The following is a 19,877-nucleotide window of genomic DNA, read 5'->3' on the forward strand; positions in this document are numbered from 1 at the left end:
GGTAAATTTTTATTAGTACAGCGTTTTAAGACGCTATGTTCAAAAGCTCAAGACGATCAAATTCTGCATTTTTCTGGAATGTTTTAGTTTCACCTTGACCTAATACGGTCTTTTTTACTTCCAAATTAAATCACATTTCAATGTTGCAAAGGAACTGCTTGTTTTTTGATGATTGAAGTAATTTTACTTAAAAAAAATAAAACGCTTTTAAATATTCAACATACAGAATCAAAAGACAAAAAGAAAAATAACTGTTAATGCATTAAAAGAGTTCCCAGCTTTTAAAAAATGATTTTCGTCTTTTTTTATTCATGGGACATAGTTTTTGTCACAACAGTGTTTCTTATATGTGCAGACTATATTATATAGGCCTACAATTGCCAATTGGCATAATATGTCAATACTTGAATAACAATATTCAGACATTGCAAATTATTTGTCTGTACAACAGAACGAGCAGGGTAATAGAGACGAGTTCTAAAGGCTGATGACTCAACTGATGATTGAAGTAATTTTACTCGAAAAAAATAAAACGCTCTTAAATATTCAACATACAGAATCAAAAGACAAAGAGAAAAATAACTGTTAATGCATTAAAAGAGTTCCCAGCTTTTAAAAAATGATTTTCGTCTTTTTTTATTCATGGGACATAGTTTTTGTCACAACAGTGTTTCTTATATGTGCAGACTATATTATATAGGCCTACAATTGCCAATTGGCATAATATGTCAATACTTGAATAACAATATTCAGACATTGCAAATTATTTGTCTGTACAACAGAACGAGCAGGGTAATAGAGACGAGCTCTAAAGGCTGATGACTCAACTTGTTTTAGTCAGTAGTCTACTGCTATTTAGCCTCATAAAAATGAAAAAATGAACAAGACAAGATGGTCATTCCAGCTTTTGCCTGTACAAAGTTTGACATGGTAGCTATCCGGACCAGGCCGAGAACCGGATAACCACCAAGTCCATGAATATTCAGTGTGAATGAGGGCGATAATACTTCAAAGAGTACGTTTGATCAGGCTGGCAGGAATGCAAACAAATTATCTCCACTGAATCCCAAATTCTACTCTTGGCTCTTCTATAAGTATTTCTCTGCACTCCTACCTTGTCAGTCCACAATGACTGGATTTCCGGTTGTTTGAGAACGGTGACACCTAATGATGTGTCCATTGTCCATTGAGTTGAAATGGATACTTGCAGACTATTAAAAGTGCATGTTATGTTGTAAAGTATCCAAGTCACCATTTTTTAGCTACTATAGACTATAGTCTATAGAAGCTATTGGGATGGGTATCCGTCCGGCGTCCGTCGTCAGTCTGTATGTATGTATGTATACGTATGTATGTATGTATGTATGTATGTATGTATGTCCGTTTGTGAGGCGTCCGTCCACTCAAATATCTTGAGAACCGCAGTACGAACTGATTTGATATTTGTTGCGTAGATGAAAAATATGATTTTGAGAAACTATTTTTTTTAATTTTTCAAATTGTTGAAAATAGGCAAATTAATGCCAAAAAAGGTGTTTTTGATAAAAAATCTTCTTCTTCATAACCGCTGGTCAGACAGTTTGTTATTTGGTATACAGGTCCCTAGGGGTAACCCAACTTAGACTTGTTCAAATTGTGATGAAATATGCAAATGTGTATTTTTAAGGAATTTTTTTGTCATTTTTGGTCAAAATTTGACTTACATTGTATGTAATTCGTGTACTGTATAAACCCTATCAATTCACCCAGAAAAAAATAATTAATATGATTTTAAATAATTGAATTAATTAGGAAATCATCAAAGCCAAAGTAATTTTAGTGTAGATTTATCAGAAAGTTCAACTTTTTTTGACAGTTCATAGTGAAATGCTTACCATCTTGGAGGATTAAACATGTAAAGGCAACTTTCCTGAATCCCAACTTTGACATATTCTGAACCGTCATTTATTGTGCCCTGTATGGTATCTAAAAGAAATTGCTTAAAATAGTCAATAGAGATAGAGATAGAGATAGAGAAAGTTCTAATTTCCATTTATGGTTGACTTCGTAAGGATAAAATAAAATTACTTTTTGAGGAAAAAAATAGAGTGGTCAATTAAAAGAGTGGTCAAAGTGATAGGGTTTTTATGGTAAAGCAGGGCTGTAAGATTCCTCATGTGCTATTTATAGCAATTATGCAATCTGTGTAAACAGTGCAATGAAAGTTACATAATTCCTTATAATGCTTTTGATGACCTTGAACTTCTTAAGTTTCAAACATTTGTCTCTTCAGTGTGCTTTCTCTGAGTATGTACAGTCTCAACTTATTCAACAGAACTCACTTACAATGTTAATCAAAGATATCCACCTTCTTCATCAATACATGTGTCACAAAAGGTTATTCTCTACATAACACAGCAGAGCTCTGTCAACTGTTGAGTTGCTTGTTCTTTCAAAACCGCTGGTCAGACAGCTTTAATATTTGGTTTACAAGTCCCTAGGATGACCTAAGTGAGATAATTTCATACAGTCAGGAAATACTTAATTTTGTATCCATGTCTATAGTAGCTTCAGGGACTTTGGCCCTATGTTTAGTCAATGGGACATAAAAGAAATGTGTTGCGACACACGATAATTTCGAGTATTTAACCCATAAAAGTCCCTCAAACCACGGCAATACGAACGCGCTTGTGTATGTCCATACGCTCTAAAAGCTGACACTGTATGCCCCATGCATTATACAGCAGCGACGAGTGTTACACTTGCTTCATGTTGATTGGTGTGACAGTATGTTATGTATCAATGGTCCATTTCAAGTTACTTGAATGACTACAAAACTGATGTTTTCTCTGCCGTTGTGGACAAGGGTCCGGCATTCACAGATGCAGAACATTCTGGCCAAGGGGACATAACACTAAAATAAAAATTGACTGACTTCACCTGTTTGCGAGCGTTAGCGTTCCCGGGGTCAAAGATTCGCTGCGCCCGTACCCTGGCCCGTACCTTGATCCAAGCTTTGTATGAAGCTGGCGGTTATTGAATGTTTTTATTTTTTATCTAATGTAGGCCAAGTATATTCATGTTAATGTGGTTCAGTTTTGATATATTGTAGTCTAATTTTGATATGCTGACTTATTCACAATATTAAATCACAGACAAACAGAAAAAATGTTTACATGCTGGCTAGCCTGTGTAAGAAAATGTGAAAGAGGCTCCCCACCTTACTATCCAAAAGTTTATGTTGCGTTAATGTTTCTTTCGTTTCAGATGTATGTGAAATAGGATCCCTGCATTACATCTGATTGTTTGTGTTACAATACCGTAGTGTTTGTTTCATTTCAGATTTGTGTAGGAAAATGTACATTAGGGAAATGTACATTATTGAGTACAATAATGTTTTGTTTGTTTGGGGAAAACTTATGGCGAGATGCAGTTGGACCTATGGTGTTACAAAAGTTGATAGAGTGGAGGGACCGTGCTTTTGACACTTGGATTTTGAAACTCAAGTGGGATTTCTCATCAGTGGCGGTGTAGATTCTTTCCTCAGTTTGTGTTTGTGAATTTTTTGGTGCATTTAGTATTCTTGCTCTTCAACTAGTGAAGCAACTATATCAATGTTTTGATCACATTGCAAATCTGTTTGGCGATCTAGTTTGTTTGTTTTATGTTTCTTTACTTCTGTAGATTTTGTTTTGACTAATGTCTTTTAAATTTTTGTTTCTCTTGTAAACAATGATTGGTGATTCTGGGAATAGATTCCTGAGTGTTGTGACTTTTTTCAGCTGTGTTAGTGTTTCAAAAGACTTCCCTTGAGATAACGTATGGGCTGTATGTTGTGCTGAAATTAGGTTTGTTCGTTGTTTCTTTTTGTGTTACTGTGCGGTTTGATAGTGTATTTCAGATACTATGGTCTATATCTGCTGTTATTTCAGTGCTTTTGTTGTTTTTAGCTCACATTTGGTATAACAATGTGAGGTTATTGCGTAAGCTGAATCAGTTCATTTGCATCCATTTGCACCATGTCTTTGTGTACCGGTATGTATGTACATGTATAGATGTAAGTAATAAAGTATGTATGTAAGTATATCTGTCCGTCCATTTCAAAAACTCCTAAACCTCAGCAGCTACTATCTTAATATGTGGTGTACAGGTACACCTAGGGGTGGAGATGTGAATTTGCTCAAATGAACTTGTCAGTGTCAAAAATATGAAATGAGGGGAAAAAAGGAAAAACCCTGCAAATTGCTAAATCTCTGTAACCATTGGTCAGATTGGATTGAAACTTGGCATGTAGATTCCTTTAGGTATTTGGAGTTGAAATACAGTAAAAAATTCACTAGAAAGCAAAGGTGAAGGTGATTTTAGCTGGTTTTGCTCTCCACTAACTATAGTCCATAATTTTTTCAATGTTGAAGAGTATCAAGGTTGTAAATAGTCGCTTTCAATTTGGCCATGGAAGAAAACAATGTTTACTTTTCCCTGTAGGGTTTCTAAGTTAATTAATGAAATCTTTCCATGTATCTAGTGTATGGGCAAAATGTAAACATTTGGTTGCATGTTATGTTTTTCAGTCTGTCAAATGTCATTCATGAGAAATCAAGAAAAGTTTGCTATGTGCCTGCAAAGATAAAAGATTCAACAGTGCATATAAACTGCTTTGCGGGTTGATTGTCTTAAAATTATCACATAAGTGAAAAGAGGACAAGAAACTAATCAAATTGATCTAATATATTTGTCCTGAGTGCCCATATACCAGCTGTTTGTTAACCTGCCTATAGGCCAAGGCACATTTGGATGCCAAGACAAAGTTTTGGAGTTCATAACTTAATAGTTTCCTCATTAAATGTGGCAAGTTTCAATATGGAATCTTGTAGATGTTGATGAAGGAATAAGAAAAAAAAAAAATTTTTCATAATCTGCAATATTTCTATTGTTGAGAGAGTTATTACTTTGTTATTTGGTACATATATTGGGAGGGACAATGTATGTGATATTCTTGTTGAAAAGCATAAAATTGGTATATATGATTTTTTATGTTTTTTTTCAATTTATAGTCTAAAGTATTGTGTTCAGGAATTACATGTACATATCAGGTAGCAGGTATCAACTTTGGATTTTTAAGTTCCAAATATTGATGAAATTTGGCTGAGTAAATTAGAAGACAGAAGTTTGTTATTGTTACATGAAATATTAACCAGTGCAGCTGACACACTGTTTTACAAAAATTATCATAGAAATATATACCAGGTATATGTTGTGTTTAAAATAAGTTTTGGGGTACAGATCTATTAAAGTTTTGCCTGTTTTATTGAAAAATGTGCCAAATATGATATCCTTTAAGTCCCTGGTCCAAATGTAGCAAATTGAGAATTGCTGCACATTTTACCTCTGTATTTGTGGTAGATACATGCTGAACTGTAAATTAGTATTTGTTCAAATGAAACAAACATGACGAAATAAAATCCTAATGAGCAACAAAAGTGTAAACTTAGTGAATATCTCAGTCAACATTGGTCAGATTATCTTGGCAAGGCAGCCAACATGATTTTAAAAAAGTGTTGCATTGAGGTCACCATGAGTGAATCTAGAAGAAGTGGTGTACAGGTCTTGTGAACAACAGCATTTCATTTACAAGATTTAGGATAACATAAGTATATACACAAAAAGCGTCATCTGTATAGACACTATTGCTGCTTAATCTAACAATGTCAGGTTACTATTAAATCACCAACTCTTACATCTGTAGATGTAAATATGACAATTTTGTATGAAAAAAATGCTTGGAAATTTGGTTTGAAAGGTTTCTGTTTCTTTTCATTGTCATATTTATGGAATTGTTTGTCTGTGTAGGTCAAGTAAAGGCTTCTATACAAATTCCTGGTTTGATGCTTTAAAAATGTGGTTAGACCTAGGCTTTAAAACAGATGTACATATTTGATGCCACAGGCTCCTTGATAGGTTTGTGCTTGAAAGTTTCCCCATTTGTCTATGATACTGCAATACTTGTTTAACTTGATGGCAGTTTGGGATATACCATTATCATGTTGGTGTGGCAGCATCACTACCAGTGGAAGCTCTGAAGAATGCCCATTCTCATATGTTACCTGATTGTGCAACCATACCGGTAGACCTTAGAGAAACCAAATATTGTCTACATTAATTCTATACAATACAATATAAGACGACACCTTTACTTTTGTATGGCAGATTGTCTTAGTAATTATGATGTACTAGGTTGCATTGTATTGTCTAAGTGTGTGTGATCAACAGTTGCAAGAGTTGCCAACCTTTTTATACTTCAATGGAGAATGCATCAAAAATTTTTCTAATGGACTTGACTATGAATATCACAAGCTCAAGGTCCATAAATGCTATTAAATATTGTGTATACACTTACTTTGGCTTTTGATTTGTAACCAAATGTGAGCACAGTGTCACTTTGATGCTATATTTTGTATTCTCTGTTCAGTAGTATGCCTGTGAAGAGTGTGACTTTTTAGTTAAGTTGTCAGTGTCATCGCTGTTTAGTTTTATATAATATTGAGTGTTGCTTAATTGTCTTTCGTATTCGTGGTAATCTTTTGTGTTGACAATGACAATGCCATGACCCTTGTCAAAGGGTTTATGGTAATTTTTCTTTCATTTGCAAGTTTGGTTGTCCCAATATTTTTGGCACACGATATGTTTTGGTTCCTTTCATGAAAAGGTGTCTCTAGAAGTGCAAGTTTAGTTCCTTCGGCATAACTTTTGATCCGGGAGTCCAGTTTGATTTTTCTTTTGAGTGGGTGGTGTTGCAATTGTTTGTGCCTCATAATGTATCAGACTATATTTGTTGAAATCATGAAGTAGTTGTTTTCTGTTTGATTTTGTCAGTGTCGGAATAAATTTTAGGCCTTTGCCTAGTGCTTTTATTTCGATGTTTGTTAGTTAGTGCAATGATAGGTTTGTAATGGATTTTAGCATTGTTTTAGTAATGTAGGGATCCTATTTCACACATATCGCAAACAAAACAAACATGAATGCAACACAAACTTTTGGATAGTAAGGTGGGGAGCCTCTTGCACAATTTATTACATTTGCCCCAACTTCACTTCGTCAAGTGCTTCACCTTGCTGTTCACTCAAATGTCAATGATATCAATGGGAATTGATTAAACTATATGCTTTGTCAAGAAAACTTAGAAAACTTGATTGTGCTCAGCTCATGTCTGAAGTTGTACTAAAAAAAGCGTTAAGGATCCAATAAACAAACTGTTATACTTAGGTGGAGGTGTTCATGCTTAGTGGAACAGCGTTTCTGACCAATCATGTACTAACTATGCTCGGTTTAAGGTGGAGCTGCATGTTGACAACACAGTTTTTTTCAAAGCAATATTTCTCAACAAATTTGACAAGGCAACCTCCTCATAGTCATACTATATATTTTCAACCAGATATGAACTGAAAATGCTCACGTGTTTAATTATATGTTGCAGTTATGTGTAAATTTGAACCTTTGCCACATGTTTGCAACTTCATTTAAAGTGTTATGATCAACATAATGAATGATATTCACCACAGATTTATTTTAAATCCAAGTATATATCCCCAATCAGGAAAGTTCATTAAAATATGCAAATTAGGAATTGACTAAAATGTTCTCATTAAATATGCAAATTATGAATAGGCTGAATTAAAAATGTTAAATGACTTTCAATAATGTCGTATCATAGTATCTTTAATGTACAAAGCAGTTCGTCAACTTTGGTCAAGTCAAGACAGATAAATATCGTTAATTAGGAAAAATCATTAAATTTGCAAATACGGAATCGGCTAAAGTAAAAATGCTTAATGACTTTCAATGCTGTATCATACTATCTTTAATGTTCATAGCAATTTTTGTCAAATTTGGTCTTGTCAATACAGATAAATATCCCTAATTAGGAAGTTCATAGCATATGCAAATTAGGAATTGGCTGAAGTAAAAAAGTTTCATGACTTTTAGTAATGTTGTTTTATAGTATCTTCAATATATGTTGCAAGATTCATCAACTTCGGTCGAATCAATTCAGATATATATCCCTAATTAGTGAAGTTCATTAAATATGGAAATAAGGAATTGGCTGAAGTAAAACTGCTTAAAGCCGCACTTTTCAATCCCAGGTTCTCGCATTAGTGGAGTTCTCCTCCCAGTCAAACACATGGCCAGTATGATGTTTGATTTCTATAACATTAATTACACAAACTGATCTCAACCTTTTGTCACATTTTGCTAATCCTGCAAACAGAGTTTATGCAAGCTTTTGATTGACGGTCGGTTCAAATCGCCGACAGTCATTGATTCCCCACCACAAACACTCGAATTTCCTGAAAAATTGTCTTCCAGTCACGTGAAACTTTGAATATAACCACAGAGTTCGATCGGCAGCAACTTCACGCTGACCGCTTGGCAGTCTGTTTGTGTTTTTGCAGCCGGGGACACTAAAAAGTGGCATTTTCTGGAGTGTGTCCCCGCGTGTTGCCTGTTTGGTGTCCACTTACACGATGAACGCCGCCATACCTTGGCGTCCTTTTAAAGGGAGGCTCCGCCTTTTATGACTTTCAACAATGTTATATTACAGTATCTTCAATGTACATCGCAAGTTTCATCAATTTTGGTAAAGTCCATTCAGATTTATATATCTAATTAGGAAAGTTTATTAAATATGCAAATAAGTATTTGGCTGAAGTAAAACTGCTTAATGACTTTCAACAATGTTATATCATAGTATCTTCAATGTACATAGCAAGTTTCATCAATTTTGGTAAAGTCCATTCAGATTTATATATCTAATTAGGAAAGTTTATTAAATATGCAAATAAGTATTTGGCTGAAGTAAAACTGCTTAATGACTTTCAACAATGTTATATCATTGTATCTTCAATGTACATAGCAAGTTTCATCAATTTTGGTAAAGTCCATTCAACTAAATATCCCTAATTTCAAAAGTTCATTAAACATGCAAATTAAGAGTTTGATAAAGTAAAAATGCTTAATGACTTTCAATAATGTTAAATCATAGTATCTTCAATATGCATACCAAGTTTTGTCAATTTTGATCAAGTCAAATTAGATATATATCCCTAATTAGGAAAGTTCATTAAATATGCAAATTATCCATTATCTTTTATGTCACGCCTTAATATCTTTCACAGCTGATATATCTTGGTAAGATCAACATTTGTAGCAAATCTCATCAAATTGTTAGCAGTCGTTGTCAATATATAACCGTTTTTTCTAAAATCATTAATTATGCAAATGAGCAAAAAGTAAGCAAGCCACACCTACCAAAAACTAATCAGTTCTTGCCATTTGCAAACTGAATCTATGTACCAGATTTGATTCTGATCTGATGAGCCGTTTTTGAGATATTGAGCACACAGACAGACAGACAGACAGACAGACAGACAGACAGACAGACAGACAGACACACAGACGGACAGACATCGCTGCAACATATGCTCATGTGTGTCAACATGTGAGCAAAAAAGCAGAGACTCTAAAGTTTACTATGGTACCATTAGTTTACTCAAAGGATGAAGTGGGTGTATATTTGGGGTAAAAAAACTCACTTTTGGTATTGATGATAAAAATTTATTTAAGTCAAAAACTTTTGACACTATTTTCTGTAATGTTATATTTCACTTGAAAGAAGAGTATTTGTGGAAAAAACGACTATTTTATATTGCATGACAAGGGTTGAAAGACTGACACTCAAAAACAGCGATCAAAATCATGATTAGCAAAACTCAAATGCCTCATATTCACCAGATATGAACTGTAAATGCTCACGTGTTTCACTATATATTGAAGTTATGTGTAAATTTGAACCTTTGCCACATGTTTGCAACTTCATTGAAAGTATTATGATCAACATAATGAACTATATTCACCACAAATTAACTTTATAGATCATTAAGTATTCAAATACGCAATTAGCTGAAATAGAAATAGTTAATTTCTTTGACTGCTGTCATTGTATCACCACTTTATATAGCAAGTGTAATTGCCTTTGGTCAAGTCTGAAAGCTGATTAGATATGCAAACTATAGATTAGCTGACACGAAAACTTAGGTGCGAAATGACTTTCAATATTGGTATAACCTGGTATAATCATCAATGTACATAGCATGTTATGCCAACTTTGATCAAATAAATCCAAGTATATATCCCTAATTATGAAAGTTCATTAAATACACAAATTAGGAATTGGCTGAAGTAAAAATGCTTAATGCCTTTCAATAATGTTAGCCTACATAATAGTATCTTTAATGTACATAGCAAGTTTCATCAATTTTGGTCATGTAAATTCAAATATATATCCCTAATTTCAAAAATTCATTAAATATGCAAATTAGGAGCTGGATGAAGTAAAAATGCTTAATGACTTTCAGTAACGTTGTATCATAGTATCTTTATGTACATAGCAAGTTTCGTCAACTTTGGTCTAGTCAATACAGATAAATATCCCTAAGTAGGAAAGTTCATAGAATATGCAAATTAGGAATTGGCTGAAGTAAAAATGCTTAAGGTAGCGGTAAAGGCTTTTTTTGCACCAATTCTTTTCTCAGAGTTAATGTCAAGTTTCAAGTGTTAGAATCAAGATATTCAGTTCAAATTTTCAGGATAACTCCCTTAGTTAATACTTTTTCCAAAAAATTTAAAAAATGTATATTTGTAGCCATGATTTTGAAATATGACACCAGTCAATATTAAAATTTAATTTTTCATGTTTTTTTAGTCCCTGCGGACGATGTCCGGCGGGGACTTGTAGATTGGGTCCCGTGCGTGCGTGCGTGCGTGCGTCCGTCCGTCCGTCCGTCATCAACAGTTTCTCAGACACTGCTGAACCAATTTTGTTCAAACTTGGGACAAAGGCATAGCACTATGACCTACAGATGCACGTCGATTTATTTTGTGATACGATCCAATATGGGTGTGAGGCGGCCATTTTGTTGCGATTTTTCATGTCTTTGGACCATAACTCAGACATCCTTGAGCAGATTCTGTTCAAACTTGGCACAAAGGCATAACTCTATGGCTTTGATATCTATGTCAAATTATTCTGCGATACGATCCAATATGGGCGCGAGGCGGCCATTTTTTTGCGATTTTTCATGTCTTTAGACCATAACTCAGACATCCTTGAACAGACTCTGTTCAAACGTGGCACAAAGGCATAACACTATAGCGTACATATGCATGTCAAATTATTTTGCAATGCGATCCAATATGGCTGCGAGGCGGCCATTTTGTTTGCGATTTTTTGTGTCTTTGAACCATAACTCAGACATCCTTGAACCGAATTTGTTCAAACTTGGCACAAAAGCAAAACATTATGCACTTCATATGAACACCAATTTATTTCATGATATGATCCAATATGGCCGACAGGCGGCCATTTTTTTGCAATTTTTTCATGTCTTTGAACCATAACTCAAACATTCTTGAACCGATTTTGTTCAAACTTGGCACAAAGGCAAAGCACCGTGGCATACATATGCATGTATCAATTAACCTTGGAATAGGATCCAATATGGCTGAAGAACTGCCATTTTGTTTGAATTTTGCATGTCTTTGAAGCGTAATTCAAAGGTCATTACACCCATCTTGTCCAAACTTGGTACAAAGATCAAGCACTATGGCATACGTATACATGTCAACTTACTTCGTGACATATTCCAATATGGCTGCCAGATTGTCATTTTTGGATTTTTTCATGTCTTTGAGGCTTTATCATATGCAAATATTCCTTAACCAATGTTGTTGAGACTTGGTACAAAGATAAAGTACTATGGCATACATATGCATGTCTACTAATTTTTTGCTATGATCCATATGGTCAATAGACAGCCATTTGATTTCAATTTTGGTGTGATTTTTTTATGTCTATGAAACATAAACATAGGTCACTGTCCCTCGATGGACTGAATTTGTTCAAACGTGATACGAAGATAAAATACTATGGCTGCATTCTTGTGGACATTAATTTGTTTCATTATATGATCTGAAATGGCTGATTACACAACATACCCGATCCCATACCATTTCTAAAATTCCACCAAACCATGTGTATAGTATGTGCTGTCATGACATTAGAGGCAGTGAGGGCATCGTTATGTGTGATGTAATCAAAAGTTCCTTCAGTGGTCATTACCGGCAGAGATGGGTCATTTATTAAACGTTCCTCAGATTACTTTATTATGCAAGTCACAGGCCTGATGCACCCGTTGCATCAGTGTTATTCCACAGCTACCTAGACCACAGCTACCTTGACACCAAAGATTATAACAAAATGGACAAGCGGGGACTGTGTCATCAGCGATGACTTGTTACATATTTGAATTGAATAATAATAGTATTAATATTACCAAATTAGTTATAAATATGTTGACACTATTAATTGTAAGATTTGTACAGCAGGATTTGTATTAAAATTACATATCAAAAAATTATTAACATTTCTTTCAAATTTCAAAATGTGACTTTTCAAAAAGTACTTCAAATACAGGAAAATTGTGCCATACAAATCTTATCTGTAACCTTGTTAATAGGCTGTAAAAATTCCATGTCCATATCTCATTTCAAAGGTTGGATTAAATTGGCATAAAATTATGTAGGAAAACTGTTATTCTGTCAAAAATGTTGAAAACAAGCCATATTTGCACCCCTCTTTTGAAGTCACAGAGTAGTCTTTTTGGTTAATCTCACTTTTGACACCTCTTTGACACTCAAACTTGAACTTTAAAGAATCTAAAAATCCATTTACAATAGCAGTCATGCATTCTGAATGCAAGCACTGCCTTGTCAAACTTTCCTGAATAACAGTAAAAAATGACTTTCCCTTTTCAAACATTTTTTTAAGAGCTAGGGGACCTCTACCATAGTTAAAACACTAAAGACTACCTTTTTTCGATGCCAGTGCAACGCTATCTGTGCAAAATTTGTGGTGATATGCTCCTGTGTGAGTGTGATGGAAAACCTCTCTTATTCTAACAATGACGTAGTTGACTTTGGACTTCGATTTCGTAAATGTGATGTCCATGCTGTGAGTTTAGGTTGGCGCGCTTATAATGCAATCTTCGCCCGCCTGCGGTCCGATATCCCGCATAAGGCATGAGACCACTAGAAAGATTGCAAGAAAGAAGCCTTACAAGCTTTATTTAATTCTCATAACAGAAGTCAAAATGTCACTGGGATAACCAGTATATCAAAACCTACCAGCCCTCCAAACACACGTGTAAAGCACTGTCGTGTACATGTACACAAACCATACAGCTGTTTTCAGAGCCAGCATTATATGTTTGGTACCGTCACGTTCAGCCGTAGATTTTGATGGGATTGTAAAAAACGTGAATCTCTTCAACTGACTATAATTAAATTGATCATGGAGGCATGGAGCAAGAATCGGAGGATACCTCAGTGTTTTGATGGTTGTTTTCGATATCATTGTCAATGCAAACTATGGTCTCCGTTGTTTAAAAAAGTTTACACACTTTTCGCAAGTACTACTGGTACTTGACTAGTCCCCTTGCACAGTCAGATCCGAAAAAGGGTTCACTTTCGTGATTTTATTGCATCACAGACACAAGTACATGTAAAAGTCTGTGATAACACGAAGTTTTCATCCTTTGCACGCTGATATGAGCTCCTTGCTCTTAGCGTAAACACGGTTTCTTTACATCATATGTGATTGTATTTGTACACCTGGGCGTCGCTGATCGATTGATAATTGTTTGAATCATGGAAGGACTGGCCATTCCATTTGTTCCGAAAGCGATTTTTCCCATAATCACTGTAATTAAAAAAACTTTCTGAAACTTTGCAGATACCTATGTGGCCTAGGTTTTTATGAAACAGTCTATGCTTATGGTATGCCAGTAATTTCGTTTGAGAATTGTTGAGCGTGATTTTCATTGAGCAGTCTACCGTGCCGTTGCTAGTTACCACTCAAGCGCCTTATGAATTTTCAATGAGTAAGCGGCCTTTTATACCCCTCGCACCGGTTTCGATTTGCTTATACAACTGGACATATTGAAATGCACATGTGTAAAATATTGTAAAGCAATTATATTGTAAGGCAATTATATGAATTTCACCATTGAGAAAGACTATGACTGTTCGTATATGGATGTATGTATATTTTTATACATCAATGGTTCGTACAGTGGTCCAGGGCTCAAAGTTGCGACCATTTAGTTGCATAGGCTACCAAATTTTACAATATTGCAACTAAGGATTAGGTTAGTTTCTTTTTGCGACAACTTTTTTCAAGACATTTCTCTGTACGTACGCGATCAAATTCAATGTGTACTTGCTCAGTGTTCACAAAGCAATGACCACAAAGGCCCAAACCCCAAAATACATCAGAGACCTCGTGGTTTGAGCACGTTCCACTCACAGACTCCTTGTCTGTGCTCCACTTCACAGTGCTGCTCAGTGTCTGCTAATGTTATCTTGATCTGTCAAAATATCCCATGAATTTAATGACAAATTTTACTACAATTCAATCAAATATCAGAAGCAGTTTTAGTGCTGTCACATCACTTTCAATTGAACCAATCAAAATCGTAGCATAACTTGTCATCAAAATATAGCTGACAGAGGAAAGCAAGTCCATAAACCGTAGCTGCAACGTGTTACATACATTCAAGTGCATAGTGAATATTAGTTAGTGAGATGCCAAGCCAGATCATTTCCGGAAATCATCCTTTGGAAAGTGTCGATTGAAGCATCGATTTTATCAAGCTTGAACTGGATTAGCCTGTTTTATGAAGGTTTCCGTTTTCAGTTAAAAAGCAAGCAAATTTGTTGAAATATCATGATATTGTTAGAATGTGCTGGGTAGCGACCGCAATTATTAAGATGGACTTTTCCTAGCGATTGACACAGATGATCGACAAACACTGCGATTTTTTGAATTTTTGTTCTCTTCCTCCAAAAATCCATAGAAAGTTGACAGGTGCTGCATTTATATTCAGAGTTCTTGTTGAAAAAAGTAGTTATCTGCTACTAGCAGCTTAATTGGTCCCTCAAAATAATACTGCCACGCAGAATGGAGTTGCATTGAATGAGGAATGGTGAAGACTACGTAACACTGAAACTGGATCGCACATTAACAAATGACGGAAACCGATCAAGCCAGTCTCAACTGATACGAGACTGGATGAAGGCTATTTATCCTAGAATACATGTATTTCTCGATATTTTGAGATAGAAATAAATTTCAACGCATTCTATTGTATCTTATCACAACGGCAGTTGATCAACGTGTACTGGCTACGAGATCCATAATCCAGATTTCATAGGGAACAAACATTTCGATTGATTCACTTACACAACCAGAAAGAGCATTTTTCTTCAACTTGAAAAATTAAGTCATCGCCTTTCCTTGACATAATGCCCGTTTTCATTTGAAAATACTCTATCCCCAGTAGGTAAGAATGCCCGAATGTTTTGCGTCGGCTGTACTGCCCGACACATTGATAGTTCTTGAGCTATTTTTCAGCGTTTTGCAAAATATATCGCCAACTGTTTCCTCTAGTGGACGGGGCACATCTCTTTACCTGTGTTAGGAACAAGTAACATGTGGTTTAGAACTTAACATCTGTCAAATTTGAAAGAATATTTATGACCGGATTTTTCTGAGAGTATGCCCACTCGAAAAACCGCCCATGGGTGGTTATTTGGGGGGTGGGCCGTTATTAAGAATTTTAAATTTCATCTCAACCTTTGTCTACGGCATTTCAACTTGACTCCCCTTGAAAAAAATTACCTACACAAAGGTCAAAAAGTTTTATATAGCGTACAAAATAAAATAAGTTACACTTCTAAGATAATTACTTCGGCGATATATGTCCGTATCCCCCTATTTATGCTACTAAAATGCAGGTGGAATGATTCAGAAGAACGCAAAGTCAACGTTAGAGTTTGCCACACAATGCCGACAATGATTGACAGATGAAGCAGGAGCCAGGAATTTTCCATTCTGCACGATGGGGATCATGAAATAAATAAAATGACTATCATAAAAAATAACTCTGTTTCATTATTTTTTATTTAATGTACATCATTACTTTTCACGTTTTTTTCGCTTTGATACAAAAATCTGATGATTTTCTTCGCGTAAATTTGTTGCATTCACAAACGTAACAGTAGTAGTAATCCCTAGTAGAAATGGTATGATCCACAATTGTTTACGATTATTGACCTCTTTGCGTGCAACGAATGTGAAACACTGTATCTATTTTCACACGTTCGACTACTTTGATTAACTTGTCACACTTGCAAACTAGGTCAACCTCAGAACACATGCACACGTCAAAATCTGATCGATGATTTTCTTCGCTTAAATTTGAATGCGTTCGACAAACCATGGAGGCATATATAAAAAAAAATGTCCATATAAAAATTTAAAAAGGTTTTTCCTTTTTTGTTATTGGCAAGTAAAATCTTGTTTGGAAAAATTGTTGAATATTATTGAAAAAGAGAGCTAAATTTCAGTGTTCATGTTTGATAAAACCTCAAACTAACGATACTGAACGCCAGCCTGTACAACACCGTGTGTGTACAAAGCACCGGCAGTCAATTGTAACACAGTAGACATCGGTCGACCTGAAATTTGACACTGTGATCGACGTAGCGTTTCAAAAGTACGAAAAGTGAGACCAAGTAATTTTAGATTTGATCTAAAACCTCCCAAAACCAACAGACAAAGTCCTATACTCTTACGCAGAAAATCAAAGTTTTCAAGCGTCAACTTTCTCTTCCGCGATGGACACAACCACGGCCCGTCCACAAAACGCGATGTCGATCGACTTGAAAATTGACATCGTGATTGACCATGGATGGACTAACATGGCGTTTCAAAGTATGAAAAATGAGACTCAGTAACTTTGGACGCTTTAGATTTGATCAAAAACCTACCAAACCCATCAGACAAGGCCCTACTCTTACGCAGAAAACAAAGCTCTCAAGCGTCGACTTTCTCTTCCGCGTTTGAGTGAAACAAAAGTCGGCTTCATTCGGAAATGGTCGGCTATTCGCGGGCATAACATAATTGTACGTTAGTCCAATTTTCGGCTTTACCCGATGTGAACGTCGGAATTTCGAATAATTTGGCCTGTGATCGGGCAAGTAAGGTTGACCTCGAGAGCGATTCCCAGTACAACACGTTCCCTGATCGCGGTACTATGGGAACTACAGTGATAGGAACAAGTTCACCACGTAAATTGCTAGACTACATGATATAGCCACATCGGCACTTCTGACATATAATCTCCGGCTTGCAAGGCCATCAAAAAAATCAAAATATTATTATCAAAACCCAAATTTCCGGGCCAGAGAGCGAAACAGTGCTGAAAAGTAGCCAGCCAAAATATGAAGGTAGCCGGTCAATTTGAAAATGAACACGCTGCAATCAGTTTTTGTTTTTAAAATGCAAACTTATTTTACACTGACATTCAACAAAACTGGATAAAGTGCTGTTGAAGATACCCTGCCAATGTTATGCTGCCGCCGCCGCGACACGACGTCCCCACTCCAACCTCAGCTTCCTTCTTCACCTATAATTTACATTTCTCCGCCTGGGCAAATTTCTACTGAAAACCCTGCGACACTAGATTCTGTCAAATCGCGCGTAAATATCCGATATACATATCGGCATTTTCACAATTGAGTGTACAAAGTAGGGGTCAAAAATGGCCAAATTTCAACCTCATTGTTTTAATGTGAAAACCTTACTAGGACTTAGGTACATATGCCACATATATAGTGCAGAAATGGTTTCGCACAAACTGTCTTAGTTCCATAATAAACAGGCCTTCTTTATCGCACCCTTACATGGGGTACAGACACTACACAATTTAGAAAATTAAGAAAAGATTTTGCACCATTGCAAAATTTAGGGGAGAATATACAATACTTTTACCAAATGCAAATCAATACAGTTAGCCTTACGTCATAAAATGACTTTTGTAGAGAATCTTTGAATTCCACCGGGTGTATACAATGTTGTCCTTCATACAAAAACAAAGGAAACACTTTATTTTTGAAAGAACAACGAACACATTTCAATTATTGCTTAATAATCTTCCACAGTGAATCCCAAAGCTGGAAATGATAATTGGCAGCATGCATAGCTATGATATATAGCATCATTTCATATAATCGCAATCATACCAATCCATAATCCAATAACACTAGGTCAAAATTTGTAAGACAATAGTTGTAAACATAGACACAAAACAGCACAGAACAGACAGTAAATAGACGGTACAAACAAAGTCAAATTCATGAAAGAAAGATATATGGACCTCTGGCCAAAAGACCAAGAAGTGATGTCAGGTGTTTCGAAAATAGTAAGCGCATCCTGCCCCACATGTGGCACCCGCCATATATCAATCTGTAAGTCAGATAGGTAGTGGTCACTAACTAAGGCCCAATGTCACCGATGCCATCAGTGATCATTTGTCGAAGAGAGATATTGTATTTATCTACCAGCTTGCGATACCTGCCAAAAAAGCGTTTGAATGTAGAGACAAGTCTTGCTCTGGTGTAACCTTGATTTAACAGTTTGAAAGAGAGATGGCCATGTCTCTCTACAAAATCACCATATGAACTGCATGCTCTTGCATATCGTATAAGCTGGGAAATGTATACCCCATAAGCAGGTGAGAGTGGAATATTACTGATGAGGTGTGGAAAATTAATTATACTAAAGTTGAAATCATCTCTCTTGTCATATAGCCTAGTAGAAAGGTGACCATTGGAGTCAAATTCAAGTAAAATGTCCAGATATGAAGCAGAAGAGGCCGTTTCAGTAGTTTCTTTAATCTCCAATTCTGGAGGATAAATCATAGCGAGATATTTACTGAATTCAGAGTTATTCAATGAAATAACATCGTCTATGTATCTAAATGTTAGGTTGAAAGTACGAGCTACAGAGACCTTTTTCTGCTTGATAAGGTTCTGGATAAATTCTGCCTCGTATGAGAACAGAAATAAGTCGGCAAGTAAGGGAGCACAGTTAGTGCCCATGGGAATTCCTATACACTGTTGGAAAATGTGCCCTCCAAATTCAACAAATATGTTGTCAATGAGGAAATCAAGCATACTGATAATGTCTTTCTCGGTATAAAACACTTTAGCATTAGTTGTATTTTTAACAAAATATGTAGAATTATACCCTAATACCACATATTTGTAACGGCGTGAACCGTTTTTGTAGAAAAATGCTTGGTTGATGATGTTTTTAAGCGTTCTTTCAATTTATCATGTGGTATTGTGGTATACAATGTGGAAAAATCGAAAGTTTTAATAGATGTTATTTTTGAAACAGATCTTGATTTCAAATTTTCAAGAGTTCCTTCGAATTTTTTAATATCACATTTGATTTATACCACTCCGAGAAAAGACAACATCACAGTATGATTGAAGTCCCCGTTTAACAGTACAAAGAACAGAAGTCAGTATCTTCGATAACTCTGTTGTTGAACATTTTGAAGATCCTGCGATAAACCTAGCTTTGTAAGGTGTTTTGCGGAGCTTTGGTATCCAGTATAAGCTAGGCAACTTATTATGGTCATCCTTTGTTGTAATATTAAAATTATCCATGAATGACTTATGGTTTGCCAAAATTTCAGATTTGTTGAACATTGATTGTCTGTAGTGGAGTTGGTTGAGGTCTTAGTTACACCAAGTTCGTCTATAAGACATTCAAAATAATACTTCTTACAGACAAATACAATGTTATTGGCAGCTTTATCAGCAGGGACGACAACATATTTGTCATGGATATCACTCAAACACTTAACAGCATCAGGATCTTTAAATACAGAATAGGGTCTTCTGCAAACATGTGATCTTAGTCGACCAATACG

The 19,877-nt window shown here is 35.5% G+C and overlaps 1 protein-coding gene across 16 annotated transcripts in view; it reads left to right on the forward strand.

The window, feature by feature from the left end:
• Window positions 1–19,877, forward strand: part of LOC139137831 (kinesin-like protein KIF1A) — a 668,091-nt gene that overhangs the window by 686 nt on the left and 647,528 nt on the right. The gene's annotated exons all lie outside the window — the stretch shown is intronic.

Source organism: Ptychodera flava, chromosome 7 (genome assembly GCF_041260155.1).
Source record: "Ptychodera flava strain L36383 chromosome 7, AS_Pfla_20210202, whole genome shotgun sequence".
Lineage (NCBI taxonomy): Eukaryota > Metazoa > Hemichordata > Enteropneusta > Ptychoderidae > Ptychodera > Ptychodera flava.